This window comes from Lissotriton helveticus, chromosome 3_1 (genome assembly GCF_964261635.1).
Source record: "Lissotriton helveticus chromosome 3_1, aLisHel1.1, whole genome shotgun sequence".
In the NCBI taxonomy this organism is placed as follows: Eukaryota; Metazoa; Chordata; class Amphibia; order Caudata; family Salamandridae; genus Lissotriton; species Lissotriton helveticus.
Genome location: NC_136061.1, coordinates 837,011,332 through 837,026,990, shown reverse-complemented (window position 1 = coordinate 837,026,990; position 15,659 = coordinate 837,011,332). Strand labels below are relative to the sequence as shown.

The 15,659-nt window shown below is 42.4% G+C and overlaps 1 protein-coding gene across 5 annotated transcripts in view; it reads right to left on the bottom strand.

The window, feature by feature from the left end:
• Positions 1-15,659, bottom strand: part of LOC144823006 (gap junction alpha-4 protein-like) — a 144,757-nt gene that overhangs the window by 50,051 nt on the left and 79,047 nt on the right. For 2 of the 5 annotated variants that reach the window (XM_078681114.1, XM_078681115.1), the window contains one exon: positions 13,831-13,962. The exons of the other annotated variants lie outside the window; for them this stretch is intronic. The gene's annotated coding sequence lies outside the window, so the exon portion shown is untranslated. The remainder of the gene's footprint in view (positions 1-13,830; positions 13,963-15,659) is intronic. 5 annotated transcript variants of the gene reach the window in all.

Below are 15,659 nucleotides of genomic sequence, written 5' to 3'. Positions count from 1 at the left end.
CCACAGAAAGTGATTTTTCCAAATTAATACGGTCAATTTCCCGTATTTTTTCTGCTGTCTCAATTTGAGTTACTTTCCAAACTTCGTTATAAGCTGCATATATAGAGGCCGCTATGAAACGTTTTTGACGCTGTTTGCGTGGTCCCAATATGAAATCACGCAAGTCAGCACCTTCTGTAAGTAAAGTTAGGTGTTGCTTAATTTCAGCCAGTGTGGACGTTTGTAGCCATTGAAGGCAGAGCTTGTCCACGCTGTAGGTGGTTACTATCCCTGGATGTTGTCTTTGGGAATATCTAGGGTCTGGCCTAGTCAATGTGAACCCCTGTTTTTTGTTCAGGAATCTGTCTTGACAGTTATTTGTACCTGTGGGCCAGATCAACCATTTTTTCCATTCAGGATGTGTTCTGTTTTGGTTTAATATATGGTTTACGTCTATCTCATCATCTATAGAGCTATTACTGTTCATTGTTGGCTTTGGAATAGACGGTTTGTTCAAATCTTTGATTTTGGCTAAGCCAAGACAGGTAGTTTGTTGAATAGTGTCATTCAAGAATATAATTTGTTCTGGGATCATGCAGGCTCTAAACAATGATTCTATACCTTGTACTTGCCAATCTCTTGTACCCCAAACAGTTTTTGCTTCAATATTATTGTTCCAGAAATCAAACCCAAATGTATTCATTTGTTCAAAGAATGAATCGGAATATATCAATTTTGTGTTTGTAAGCATGGTCTTCATACCTGTCTTATTTGACAATTTGAAATAAAATGTTTCTGCATTACTTGTGTTAAACCCTGAAGAGTATGAATATTGATCATAAAATGTTTTTGAGCTGTCTTTTGGAGGAGTAGCACAATGTTCCCATTGGTTATAATTTAAAACATTTCTAGGTTGAGCAGATTTATGTAGATAATGGTTACCATAGTGGTTATAGCAGAACATCTGATCATAATTAGACGAACCCTGCAAATAATCATGTTCTGTAAATTTAGCAGACATCACAAGATCAGACATCATATCATATCATTAATACTTTCAAAGTCCCAATCATCAGCAAATGAGCTCGGTTTTACAAAGTCACTCAATGAGATCTTGAATTGGTGTGGATACTTCAGGATTTCAACCTGACCATAGATTTCATAATCAGTTTTGTCCCATGCTACACCGCCTGGTATAGGATTGGCTGTGAAGTTCACTAAAGAAAGTTCTTTTCTCGATGTGTGAAGATGTGTGTGGTTTAAGGACCAAGTTGATTTTCTGGCTTGCTGTGTCCATTTTAGCATATTTTCCTTCAATGAAATGTCCCAAGCATAGTACCATGATGAGCCAAAGAATGAGGATAAATGCACCGAAGGCCACCCAAAATTCAATCCATGGAGAAATCAGATAGGTTTCTTTCAGCTGTTGAAAAAGTTCCTTAGCTTTGTCTTTAAAAGTTTTTGTTGATGGCTGTTTCTTTGCTTCACTCAGGTCTTCAGATGAAACATCGAAGTTGATGAAGTAGCCGGATGCCGTTCTGTCAATTGTTCCAATTGTTTTTGGATTTTGCTTTGTTTCATTAGCATAGTCTGCAGTTACATCATCATAGGTTGTTGTTTCTTGATGAAAAGTTTTAATTTGGGTTTTAAGAGGTTCAAGTTCCATTGCTTTGTTGCATAGTCCTTGCTGATTCACTGTAGATTTTCCAAATGTGATCAGTCTTCCAGTTTGAGCCTCTGTATTCGTAGCAAACATTGGTGTTCTGCTACTTCTTGGGAGTCCACTTGGCCTACTGTTTGTTATCGGCCACATGATTGTGGTTTAACCAGGTCGATGGATACAACTCGGTTCTCCTTTTTACCAGCAAGGGGCGGTAGTACTACTGATCTTGTCCCGTTGACAGACAAGACAGGAACTGCTTTTTTGTAAGAAGGCCCAAATTCCTTCTTTACCGCGATCTTCTCTCTGACTAGATCCCAGACTTTTGGAATCCAGACAGGCCTTGCTGGGACAGGTGGTTTCTCTTCAGTGGTTGTTGGCTGTTGTTTCAACTTTATGTTGCTCAGGTCTTTTCTTGTTTCATTTAAGTCCTGTAAAATAGCCAAACGATCTTTGATATCAAAGCTTATGTCTTTAACCACTGAAGTCTGACTATCAAGATCTTGGATCATCATTCTAGTCCCGAACAATAGTTCGTACGGACTGAACCCTTTCAGAGAATTCCTTGGCAGGTTATTTAGACTACGTTGGACACTTATTAAATGTTTGACCCACCCAGCACCCGAACCTAATACCTTTTCCGTTATAGATTGCTTTATGTCTTGTTTTTTTCTTTACACCATCCCGTATCCCTCAGGAAGGAAGTGAGAAGAGTCCCGCTATGCAATGCTCATTTGGCCATGCTTCCCTATAAGCCTGAGGGCTAAAGGGAATACATTATTCAAAACGTAGCATGCTTCTAGCGTATATGCCATTATAGACTTGAAAATCCTTGTATAACAGTCCAGACGTCAGCCGAGCGCTGGGGTCTACATCATAAGTGAAAATTAGTCTTTTTATGTTAATATAACGCTTTTTCGTGATGGGTACATTCTTATTGTTGTTTTTCTGGAGCGAAGTGCCATGGCAATAGTCCTCCTCGCTCGCCACTGCGATCTCTATTGCAGTCTGGGCAGTTTTTTACAAAAATGTGATGATGCAGGCTCATGCCTGGCCACCAGTACACTGATTGTAATTCTTCCAGAGAATTTTTTAGCTTAAGGTGTCTGAGACCCTCACCCATATGTGCGTCTGCTATTAACATGCCTCTCCTGTCCGTGTTTGGAATTACTCTATCCCCCACTCCAGGGATTCGAGCAAAAGGGACTGAGTTTGCATCGATTATGTATGTATAATTGAGTGGATAATTGATCGGTAGTGCTGAACAGTCGCCTTTTGATGACGTTTTCACCGCCAGCACAGTTTCACCGTCAATGTGTTTTACTGCACGCTTTTTTGTAGCTACGGAAGCCGATTTTGTTGCTACCGCTGTGGCTGTCTCAGCCAATGAATTCCCTGCAACGTGAACGCCATCACGCTGATGACTCAGTGAATGTATCACGTGAGTTTTTGGTAGTTCTTTCCTTAAAAGAACTAATTGTTCCCGAAGCGCTTTCTGCTTTATTGTGGCACCTGTGTCATCTTTGTAACCGTTTTGAATCCATTTCTGCAAATCGTTATTGTATGATTTGACGCAGCAATACGAATCGCACACTATAAGTGTCGGGAATTCGCGATCGGCATTATCTAGCGCCATTTTTAATGCTATTATTTCAGTTTGCTGTTCTGAATTATTTTCCACTGAGTGTGTTTTTGTAAGTAGAGGCCTTAATTACCTCCGCGCCACACTTCTTTTACAATTTCGCATGTGGCGTTGTAAGCCAGCTCTCCCCAAACTGAGGGTTGAGCATGACCGTCTGTATATATTACACAGGCGTACTGTCGTAAAGGCAGAATGTCGATTGGCAGAGGGTATTCTCTCTCATATTTTAGAAATTTTAATTCCTTCATTTCCGGGTAAAAATAGTATTTTACTTTGTCTGTAGCAACAGAATTTACCCATTGTATCCATTCTAGATTTAGTGCAGTTGTCGGTAAATTACATGGTGTTGTTAATGCCTCAAAAGCTGATTCTGCTGTTCTGACTGTAACCTGTCTACCGTCTGCTTGGTATTTTTCTTTTGCTACAGCTGTTTGAACCGCATGAACAATGCTTTCCTTGATGCTGAACCTTTTTTCAGCTTCTGTGTACAAATGTGATTTGTATGCTATTGGTACCTTCTCTCCCTCATTAGAGGTCAGGTATGTGAATCCGCATCTTCCTGGGATGACTCTAATCACAAGGTTGCGTGTGTTGTCACGTGTTTGTAGTTTTGTTTTAACTAACATATCTGTTTGTAAGGATCTCAAAATTTCTGTGTGTTTTTGAGTCCAATTGATTCTTTTAAAATCTGGTTTTATTAGATCATAGAGAGGTTTAATTCTCTCTGCATAATTCATAATGTATGTTCTTCCGAAATTTAGGAAGCCTAGAATTGATTGTAAGTTTTTCAGTGTTCTAGGTGCTTGGATTACAGCACATTTCTCTAGGAAATTGTCAGCCAAGCTTTTGCCTTCACTTGATAGTTCATATCCTAAAAACAGGACTGTTAGATGGGCAATTCTTGACTTTTTAAAGTTGAATTTGTAACCCTCTGCTGCGAACCCAAGTATTATGGTGTTCACTCTCTTCAAGTGAGTATCCAAGTCATCATCTGTTAGATAGATGTCATCGACATAAGATAATGCCTCATCATCATATGTTTGTAGTAATTCAGTTACTCTCGCTGAGAATAATCCTGGGCTGTTCTTGAACACCTGGGGCAAACAACAGAAATTTTTTTGCGTGCCATTTATTGAGAACGCCGTCAAATATCTGCTCTCTGGTGCTAAATTTTGACAAAAGAATCCATTAGAAATGTCTAAGGTTGTTTTGTATTTTTTGCGCACTATGTTATTCATTAGTGCAGCACTATGCGAGTTTTGTACCGCAAATGTTTTGCAACATGAGTTAAGGTGTCTGTAGTCCAAAACAAGACGATATGAATTGTCTGGCTTGGAGACAGGAAACAAAGGGTTGTTCATTTGTGAGGTGCAAGTTTCAATCACCCCCTGGTATTCAAGTTGATCTAGGATCTCTTTTACCTGTTTTTTAGCTTCTTGCTTAATCGGGTACTGCCTCCGTGCAGTAGGTTGTGATTTTAACTGGATTTTGTGAGGAGGAGAGTCCTCATCCCATCCCACATGATTTTTATATAAGGAAGGGGCTTGAGCTACTGCCCACTTTCTTGCAAGTGTATATTTTTTATGAATTGGAATATGGTTTGAGAAGGCAGGCATATTAATTTCTTCGCCATGTGGGCACTCCCTGACAAACTCTGGAGGCCAGTCTCGTTCAGCTAGAAGGAGGTCATAGCCCTTGGAGAGATTATCCCAAAATAGACCCCTTATTTTTCTAGTCTTATCCCCTTCTATACGCAATGTTATTTCATATATTTTATGAGGTTTGCTAACTCTGGTATCTGCAGTTTCCACCTGAATGTATTCATTCGTGTCCACTGTCTCCAGATGATTCATAAGGACTTTGCGAGCTATGCTCACTTCTGCTGCGCTGTCTAGCATTGTCTGAGCCCATTCTCCGTTTTTCAGCTGTGTCCTCAGTATTCTCGGCATTGTTAATTACTTTAATACCTGCTACCTTCTTTTTTGGAAATTGTAATTTTTTATTCTGATGAGCAGGTTCTTTGTCTTTGGACTTGACGTGCTCTTCCCTGTGTTCTGATCGTCCTCTTCTTTCCGATTTCTGCGAGGAAGTCTGAAAAGATTGAGAGGGACGTGTATCAATATCTTGATATCTATCAGGTTTTTTTATATTATCCCTATTTCTAAGGTTGTATTTTTTCACAGAGGGATCCCTTTGGGGAGACTTGCATCCTTGATCAGGAGATCTTTCTCTCCGCCGAGGAGACCTTCCTCTGGACTGGAATCTTTTTTCTTTAGGATTGGATTGTTTATTTCCATCCAAGCTCTTTTTTGAGTGTTTAAATTATTTTTTATAAATACCTTTTCAGGACTTTCAACTAGTTGAGGTTTCACTGGTATTCCACCCAAACTATCTCTTCCTAGTTCTTCATAGGATTTTTCTATGATTCTGGCAATTTCAGATGGTTGGTCTGCTATATTTGTCTCTTTTAACCTCTGGCGAATCGCCACATTTGCTGCTTCTCCCTTTATGTTGGCTAATAATATTGCAGAGACCTGCTTGAAATCTTTCAGTAGTTTCATAACGAGAGTTAAAGCGGGTTCTGGACCGTATTCATCTTGAATCTGTTTTAGCACATCTGGTATTACTGACATGGATGGTACACCATGTGTTTTTGTGTAAATGGAGGCAAAGACTGTTCCCCAAGTGTCACAGTCCTCCACATGTGGTGCGATTCCCATTGGGAGACAGATAGTCAGAATCCTATGTTTCTCAACAGGGGTGGTATCTGGAAACACCGCCTCTATTTGAGTGATTTTTTGTGCTAGCCAGAAAGGAATTTGTTCCCGTTTTGCGGGTACTTTACCTAGACAGGACTGTATGTTCTGAGGTGTAATTTTATTTGTGTTCCCCTGATGATTGGTCAGCTGTGGAATTGTAATTGCTGGTTGGATTGTTGAAGTCCGCATTACATATTGGACTAATTGTCTATGTATTTTTATTAATTGTTTTAGCTGGGCTAAAAGCTCTGGTGCAGGCATTTCTTCAATGTCTGGATGTGGTGTATATCCGGCTAGGACCGGCCACGTTGCTCCTGGTCTACCTAGTGGACCGAGCCTGGTGATGTGATTATTATGTTTTAGGGCGCCATGAAACAAGAGCAGGTGCTCTTGGAATTTGAGTGGTATTTCCACTTCCTCGAAAGGAGTGTACTCACCAGGAGGTTCCTCTATTTTGTAATAGTGGAAGTCCTTTGTTACAGCGTTTGCTGCTGGAAAGTTTATCCATGAATAGAAAACCTCTGTCTGCCGATATTTGTGTGCCTCAATTACGAATATGACTGTACCACCTCTTGGTGTCAGTCCATTTTCTATAAGTTTTAGGGTTATAGATTTCCTTATGTTGACCGGGATGAGTATTGCATCTGGGTCATTTTCCAGCAGAGTATTGTCTGCTACTAGGAGTTCAGCTGCTAGTCTAACTGTCTCCCTTTCTTCTTCACTTTCTGTCATTTTACTGACAGGAAGGTTATTCTGTTTGTTTGCAGATCAGGTTTCTATGGAAACAAAGATTAGATGCACAATATTTTGGAACAGTGTATCCTTCAACGTTGAATTAACCAAGAACCATACATAGGAGTCTCCTCCTGCGAGGTTTGGCGGATATGACCTTTCACCCACTCCAGACGTCTTTGGAGTATTATGGGAAAAAAGGGGTTCTGTGTGAAAAAGCACGACTGAGTTACTCTAATGTCTTGCGTTAGTTTTATCGCCTATCCAAACGGTTGGGCGCCATGTAGTGTAGTTCCTATTATCCCAATAGGCTCTGCGCATTGGAATAATATCTTCAATAGTATAGACCTAGGGCAGAGGTTAACTAGGTCTTCTACCGACGATATTAGACTTAAAGTTTTGTGTTTGCCAGCTAGCTCAGAGTTCACTAGAAACTTTCTCGAATAGGCGAGGAGGATTTTAACCTCCCTGGATAGACAAGAAGGGATTTAGTTTCTGACAACCATAGAACATGACAACTTTGCTCTCCCCTAATCAAGAGTGTATCTCTAGAGTCGTGTGAAAACAATAGACAACTTATTTTACTCAGTCAGTTCAGTGCATTCTTAGTTTCACCAGATTGTAGAGAAAAGGAAGAGACGGGCGTGTTCAATAAAAGATGTTATTTATTGATCAGTCTCCTTTCTCATACAAGAGAAATGAATCGCTAATCTTGTAATACTTATAGTTAAGTAAAGTGCATACAGTAAAGACAGAATTATAAAATAATACTGTAAAAGCATTGATATGGTTTCTAAGCCATATGATACTTTAAAATGGATAAAATAGATACATACATATATACATTTGACTAATCATACTCAACTGGTGCTTCTAACCACGCCTACCCCAGTGTACCTGACCTAAGCCTAATACGTGGGCGGGAGTAGATAAGTAGCAGTTTAAGTTAAGTTTGTTTGCCAAGGGACTGATTCGAGAATTCTCTGCAAGGGGTTATTCAGTTCTGTACCTGAGATCTAGAATGATGGAGGGCTGGTATCTCTTATCCCAGGTCTTGATATTCCAGCTGCCTGTGAGGGCTGCTTGGAAGCGCCGGAGCTGGATTTCTCAGCAGGAGAAAGGCAGCGTCTCGTTCTCAGCGCGTCAGGAAGGCGGGGCAGCGCCTGTGGGCTTCGCTCTCTGCTGGGCTCCTCGGCACGTCTCGCTGCTCCGATCTCGTCACCACCGCATGTGTTTGCTTAAGGCAATGTCGGTAATATTTATACCTGAAAGGTGCCGAGATTGACGTAAGGATGGACATATATACGTCAATAAGGATGTCATATGAACGGGCTCGTTCGCACATTCTTTTGCTGAAGTTCTCTGTGAAATCAAAACAATGGCTATGGGAATTTCCCAGGTCGCTGTAGGTTTGATTTGTTTTGAGAACTCCGTATGCCTTATCAGGGGCTGGAGGAATATCGCTTGTCTAATTAGATGGCATGCGTTATGACCTAATCAGATAACGCGCTTCTGTGCCGTGGTGTGGCTTAATCAGATAACGGTTTTTGCACCGTTAGATGGCTGCTAGTTAATTATTAACCAGACCAGGGTCAGGAATAGGGGAATCGATACAGTACCTATAGGAATACATCACAAATGGCAAAGATAGAAAATGTTAATTATTACACAAGATATGTAGATTGTTTTAGGCTATAAAATAAAAGTTATATTTCACGGATGGTGTTGTAATATCTGTTCCCCTTCTAATCCTTATTTCATTTACATGATATTTAAGCATACATTTTATATACTGAAAAATGTATCCTGTATATATTCAATATGTGGTTGGGACCCCATACAGCACCATATAAAATGTATTTAAGGGATTGTGGGGCGCCAAAAAAAGTGTTGCATAGGGTCCACAACCTGTAGATCAGAACCTGTGAGTTAAGCACAAAAATCGAGGAATATCTATCTTTTGGCCATCAAAAGAGAAGCCAGACCCCGCCTCCCTCTAAATATTCACCAGCAGCGCTTAACACACTGCAGCCCTTGCGGCCCAAGGAGGAGAGGGGGGTCAATCCCTCCAGAGCGCCTCCCCATTGAGTCTCAGCCCAATAACAGTGTGTGAGATGTGGGAGACTCAGGAGCCCCACTTTTCATTTGGCAGGGCTGCGGGGAGGTACATGATTTTATGTTCCACCATTGATTGAGAGCTAGAATATTCCTGAGCAGGCAGAACAAAATTATTGGGATGTTAGTTAAAAGGCCTGTGCCATTCTTTATGCTCGTTCGCCTGCTCACAATATTCTGAGGACACCATACTGGCCAGAGTATGTAAACTCTGGTTCATGGTTTACAGCTACTTTAGCCTGAGAAACACAGAAAACTTCACAACAAGCATTAGCAAAGTCAATAGGTCTCACCTATGCAATAACTATTGGCTATGCCAATATGTTTTAGCCATGTTTTACACAATCTTGGCAGCTGTTCAGCATGGCTAAAAGTTAGTGGCATAAAGAAGAGTGTCATGAGGTGTGATGGAGTGGCACAGAGAACCGTGACATGAAGTGGTGTAGAGTAGATTTAAGTAGCAGGGAGTGGTGTGAAGTGGCATAGAGTGGAGTGGCATAATGTCGTGGAGCGGCATGGAGGGAGTAGTGTAACAGAGTGGAAGGGCGTAGAGTGGAATAAAGTGTTGTAGGGTTGAATGGTGTAGAGTGGAGTAAAGTGTTGTTGAGTAGCATAGAGTGTTGTGGAGTGGTGTAGAGCAGAGTGGAGTGGCGTAGAGTGGTGTAGCATAGAGTGGTGTAGAGCAGAGTAGATTGTCACAGAGTGGCACAGAGTGGAGTAGTGTAGTAGAGTGGAATGGCAGAGTGGAGTTGCATAGAGTGGCATGGAGTGGCGTAGAGTGGAGTAGTGGGTCGTAGAGTGGAGTAAAGTGGCATGGAGTAGAGCGGAGCTTTGTAGAGCGGAGTGAAGTAGTGTTGTAGAGTGGAGTATAGTGCTGTAGAGTGCAGAGGCATAGAGTGGGGAAGAATGTCAGAGTGGAGTAGAGTTTCATGGAGTAAAGCGTCAGAGTGGAGGTTTGTACAATGGAGTAGACCAGCCTAGAGGGAAGTACGGTGGTACATAGTAGATTTATGTAGAGTGCAGTGGCATAGACTGCAATGGATTATAGTGGAATGGCACAGAGTGGAGTGGTGTAGAGCAGATTGTTTCAGAGTAGAGTGGCGTGGTGCAGGCAGGATAAAGTGTAGAGGTGTAGTGTAGAGTGGCATTAAAGTGCAGTGTGAAGAGTTGTGTGGAGTACAGTGGTGCAGAGTAGCCTAGAGTTCAGTGGAAGAGAGTGCAGTCTTGCATAGTACAGTGTCTTAGAATAGAGTGTTGTAGAGATCAGTGGCATACAGTACAGCGGTGCTGAATAGAGTGGCAGAGTGCAGTGGCATAGCATGCAATAGCATAGCATGCAGTCGCGTAGAATGTTGCAGAGAAGAGGATAGTGCTGCCGATTAGCTGGTGTAGAGTGCAGTGGCATAGAGTGCATTGGCTGTGAGTAAGGTGGTGTCGAGTACTTTGGGCAGATGGCAGTGGCTCAAAGTAGAGTGGCGCTGAGTGTGGCAGAGTAGAGTGGCGTGCATTGGTGTACAGTGGTGCAGAGTAGAGCAGAGGTGTAGAGCGCTGTGGCAGACTGGAGTGGTGCAGGTACATAGCATGCAGTGGCACAGAGAGCATTTGCTTTGAGTAGATGGTTTCAGAATAGAGTGAAGTGGCATAGAGTGGAGTGCTGCACGGTGGAGTAGTGCAGAGTAGTTTACAGAGTAACCCCGGGCGTAGTTCGCGTAGTAGCACTATGCGTAGTAGCACCGTGCACTTCGCAAGCTACGTGAACTGCATAGTGCACTGTGCAAAATGCTGTTCGCACTGATTGCACAGTGCGGACAAGCATCCAGCACTGTGCAATCATTGCAAACCGCATCTTGCACAGTTCAAGAGGTCGTTTTCTGGCGCTCAAGTAGATTTGTGCTCGAGCTGCAGCTTTCTCAATGCGGACTGGTAGTTTCTCATTGCGATTGGTCGCAGCATAGCCGACCACTCGCAATGAGAAACCTGACCTCCCCGTGCTGAAAATCTCGCTGGGAGGTTTATTTTCCACGCTCGCGATCGGCAACTTGATGTTGCTGATCGTGAACAAGGAAAAAGTCTCGCCGGGATGTTATTTTGCTCGTTCTCGGTCGCCAACTTGACGTTGAGGGCCGCGAGCAAGCAAAAACTGCCCGCTAGGTATTTTTGCACTGTGCCACGTGCAATTCAAATAGCTTGTAGTTGCGCAAACTACGCGAGCGTAGCGTAGTCCTACGCCCAGGGTTAGTACAGAGGCTTAATGTGAAGTGGCAGAGAGAAGAGTGATGCAGAGGGTAGAGTGCTGCAGAGAGAAGTCGCTTAGAGTAGATGGTTTCAAAATAGGTGAAGTGGCATAGAGTGGAGTGGACAGAGCGGAGTGGCCAAGACTTGAGCGGTGTAGAGTGCAGTGGTGCATAGAAAAGTAGAGTGCATCGGCATAGAGTCGAGTGGTGCAGAGTAGAGTACGAGCTGTAGAGTGAAGTGGTATAGAGTGCAGGTGTGCACAGTAGATTAGAGTGGCATCGAGAGCAGTGGTGTAGAGTGGCGCAGAGTAGAGTGGCGCAGAGTAGAGTGGCGCAGAGTAGAGTGGCGCAGAATTGTGAAGTGGCATAGAGTGGAGTGCTGTTAGGTAAAGTGGAGTGGTGCAGAGTAGAGAAACAGAGGTAGAGTATAGTGGCGAAGAGTGCAGTGGTGTAGAATGGCATACAGCTGAGTGGTGCAGTGGGCAGAATAGTGTGGTCAAAGCACAGTGGTGTAGAGCAGAATGGAGTGGCGTAGAGTGTTGCAGAGTAATGTAGAGTACAGTGCAGAGGAGTAGGGTATTGGTTTTGAGTAAAGTGGTGCAGAGTGCAGTGATGCAGAGTAGAATAGAGTTGCATCCAGTGCAGTTGCATAGAGTATTGGTTTTGAGTGCAGTGGTGAAGAGTGCAGTGGCATAGAGGTGAATAGTGCAAAGTGGAATACAGAGGTGTAGAGTGCAGTGTCATAAGTTGGGTCTGATAGAGTGCAGTATTGTAGATCAAAGTGGTTTCATATTAGATCAGAGTGGCATAGGGTGGATTGGCATAGAGGGCAATGGCATAGAGGGGAGCGGTGCAGGGTAGAGTGCAGTGGCATAGAGTAAAGCGACAAATATCCGTTGCAAAGAGTGCAGAGTACAGCATTCCACTCTACACCATTGCACTCTGACAGTCTAGAGTGCATTGGGATTGAGTGCAGTGGAGTAGAGTGTAGTGGTACATTGGCATAGTGAATTGGTGTAGTGAGGAGTGGCGTAGAGTACAGTGATGCAGAACAGAGTGGAGTAAAGTGTAGTGGCATAGATACAATGGTGAACAGTCCAGTGGCATAGAGTGTTGTAGAGTGTGGTGGCGTAGAGTTCAGTTGTGCAGAGCAGATTGCCGTGGAGTGCAGCAGCATGCTTTTGAGTAAAGTGGTGTACAGTGAATTGGCATAGAGTAGAGTGAAGTAGAGTAGAGTGAAGTAGAGTAGAGTGAAGTAGAGTAGAGTGAAGTAGAGTAGAGTGGAATAGTGCACTATAGAGTAGAGTGGTGCAGGGTAGAGTGCAGTGATTCAGAGTAGATGGCATAGAGGGATAGACATACAGTGGCTTGGTACAGAGTGGAGTTTCTTGGTGTATAGTACAAGGGTGTAGAGTGGAGTGGAAAAAAAGAGTGGAGTGGCAGAGGACAGTGGCAGAGTGATGCAGAGAAGAGAGACGTAGACTGAAGTGGGGTAGAGTGGCATGATGCAAAGTAGAGTGCAGTGACAGTGTGGAGTGTCATGGAGTGGCATTGTATAAGTGGTCCAGAGTAGAATGCAGTGACGTGGCGTGGTGCACAGTGGAGTGAGGTAAAGTGGAGTATGCATGGTGTGGTAGCACAATGCCATTAGAGACAACACATCTTCAATTGAAATGATAATTACATTTGGACAAATCTACAGGTTTTACTGATAAACGTATACAGCGCACAAACGATAATGTGTGGAAATCATCTATTGTATTATATTGTTTTGATGGTATTAAAATAGTTGTTTCCATCTCACTTCAGAATTACTCCCTGTAGGCAGCATAATAGTCACACAAATTCTCTCATTTTGTAGTCCAAAAGCCCCCTCGGAAGACAGAGCCTGACATTTGTCCACGGTCTTTGAATGCTCAGCAAATGTGACAAGAAAGCAAGATGTAAAGGTCTGTTAACTGAAAAGTAGCAGCCGGAAGGGTACTGTAATTATGGTTTGGTCAAGGGAAGTAATGAATTCAAGCTGGACAGCAAATATCAAGCAAGAAAGCCAAAAGAATCTAGCTTATGTCTTCCAGTGCCATCTGGACATTCTTAATACAATGTTACTAGGACTGGCCGAAATTTGTGTCATTACTGCGTAATTTTGCTAATTTCACAGTGCTCTAACAAATATAACCACATCACTTACACACATGCCGTTCGCAGTAAAACTTTACAGTGAAGGCACAGTTTGCAGTAGAAATTAGTCACAAGCGCACAGGACAACATGAATGACAAAGCACAAGAGTGATTGTTGTTCATTGTGCTTTTGTGTAATTATTTTAGTGTTAAATGCATTGTTGCATCCAAAGTGGACACAGATGCATTTTGTTCTAAAATACAGAGCATAATGAAAGTTTTGCATTCTGCCAAAATGTCACATAATTACATAAAATCTAATTACCCCGAGTTCACACCGAGACAATGCATTCCAAAATCTGTTTAGTCCTCCTTGACAAACCCGAATGCAGAAAGGGCTTTTACTAAGGTCGGGCACAATATATTTCATATTCCTAAAACGTTTACATAATCAACAGGAATTTCACCACAAGACTTTTCAGATCCAACTATATAGGAGTTGCAAATCTGGTTGACTTCCTATAAAAGTTCCAGATTTAACATGACACCGTTTATGATAGGAATATGTCCTGTAGTAGAAGGTTATACCTTAGGACTTGGAGGGACCCACATCATTCACTCCTGTTCCTCATACCCAAACTTCTGTGCAAGTGCGCAGGGATCCAGTGCATTAGGACGGTTCCCTGAGATTGGCATGTATGGCAGAGTATGTGGTAGATCCTGTTTAAATCCATCAACAACATTTGCAGAGGTCAGAACTCCAGAAAATGTTAACATGTCAAAAGTTAATTCCATAGTCACATTTTCAAAAGAGTCAAATTAAGGGTGGGCGGAATTGTCATTCTGTGGAATTACATTAAAATTCTGCAAGATTCAGTTGAATTCTGCAAAGGGGCAGAGTGGGCACCAATACGTATGTAAGGGCACCAAGGATTAATGCACTGCAGCTCATATCCCTCAGTACCCTTACATACTTGGGTAAATGCACCAAGGGGGATGCGCTGCACTGTAGTGCATATCCCTCGGCAACCTTAGATACGCATGCAAGGACAGAGAGGGGAATCCACTCCAGTGAATACTCCTCGGTTCCCTCACATACATAATGAGGGGCACTGAGGGGTATGCGCTTTACTGCATTAGTTTAAACAGGGCTGGAAGAGGGAACAGTCCCTTTATGTTCAAATCACTGCAGATTAAAGTTTAATCTGCAGTGGTTTTAAAAAGCGAGGGACTGCTCTCTCTTCCAACCCCATTTAAAAAAACAATTAGAGTGCAGATCAGTTCCGCTGGCAGAATTTACTAGTAATTCCAACGCACATGGGTAACTCGGAATTACTAAATTCCTCCACTTACGCTGGCAGAATAAAAATTCCACCCACCCCTAGTTAAAACATAAATTTGCTGCTAATTTTGAAACCTCTGGAGGCATTTTTTTCCAACGGTGTAGGTGGTATACAGTATCCCAAACAAGGGAAGATTAAAACCCTTAAAACAATGTGATAATCAATTGGAGTAGAGGAAAAGTTATCCAGAGCAGACCTAATCGATACCTCATTCCTTTCACCACTTCATTACTTTGACTGTCAGAGAAAGTCTAGAATCTAAGAGGAATCAGAAGTTACTTGCAGTGGAAGTTTCTGTACAGGTGCTGCTTGGGTGTTGGAGCCAAATACATGACGGTGAAGCCTGTGGACTTTCTAGAACAAAGGATAATCTTGTTTGAGAACCATTAAGGCATAACGGGCTTTAATTTACCCAACACTGTGATGAAGGCATGTCATTTGACATAGGGCAAGTGGCAGCCATGATATTTTCCCAGTTCATAACTCTATTGAAGTCTTGGACCCAGTACATAGGATGCTTAGATTTCTGTTTAAGCCTCAGTATGCAAGATCAACGGGACATGCTGAAATCCAGAAATCCTCACGCTGCACGTCTTGTGTATACAATAAATCCTTGTTAAATGTGTCTGCCGAGGATGCCCTCAGAAACATGGCAAGATTGGGGCAGGTGGTGGTAATGTCACGGGCGTGATGTGGGATCCGGATGTGTGCCATCTGGTTTTGTGTTTATGACATAGGAATGTAGAATTGTTTCACTGTGTGTTCCTAACCTTGACAATCAATAAAATTTGGTTAATAAAAAACAAAACTTGTCTGCAATAAGCTTACTCTTACCGCAATGATGTGGACTAAGCCATGCCATGAGTATCCACTTGCTACAAGACAACCTATCACCATTGTAGTCATATAGATCCATATTGTGCATAAACTCTTGTATGGGTACTTCACACAAAAACTGGTCAGTAATCTTTTCACAATGCGCTAAAAGGGACCTACTTGTAGTGGAAACGGATTAATTATTTTATCATCATTTGATTATATTATATCCCACCATATTGTAGAACATGTTTAATG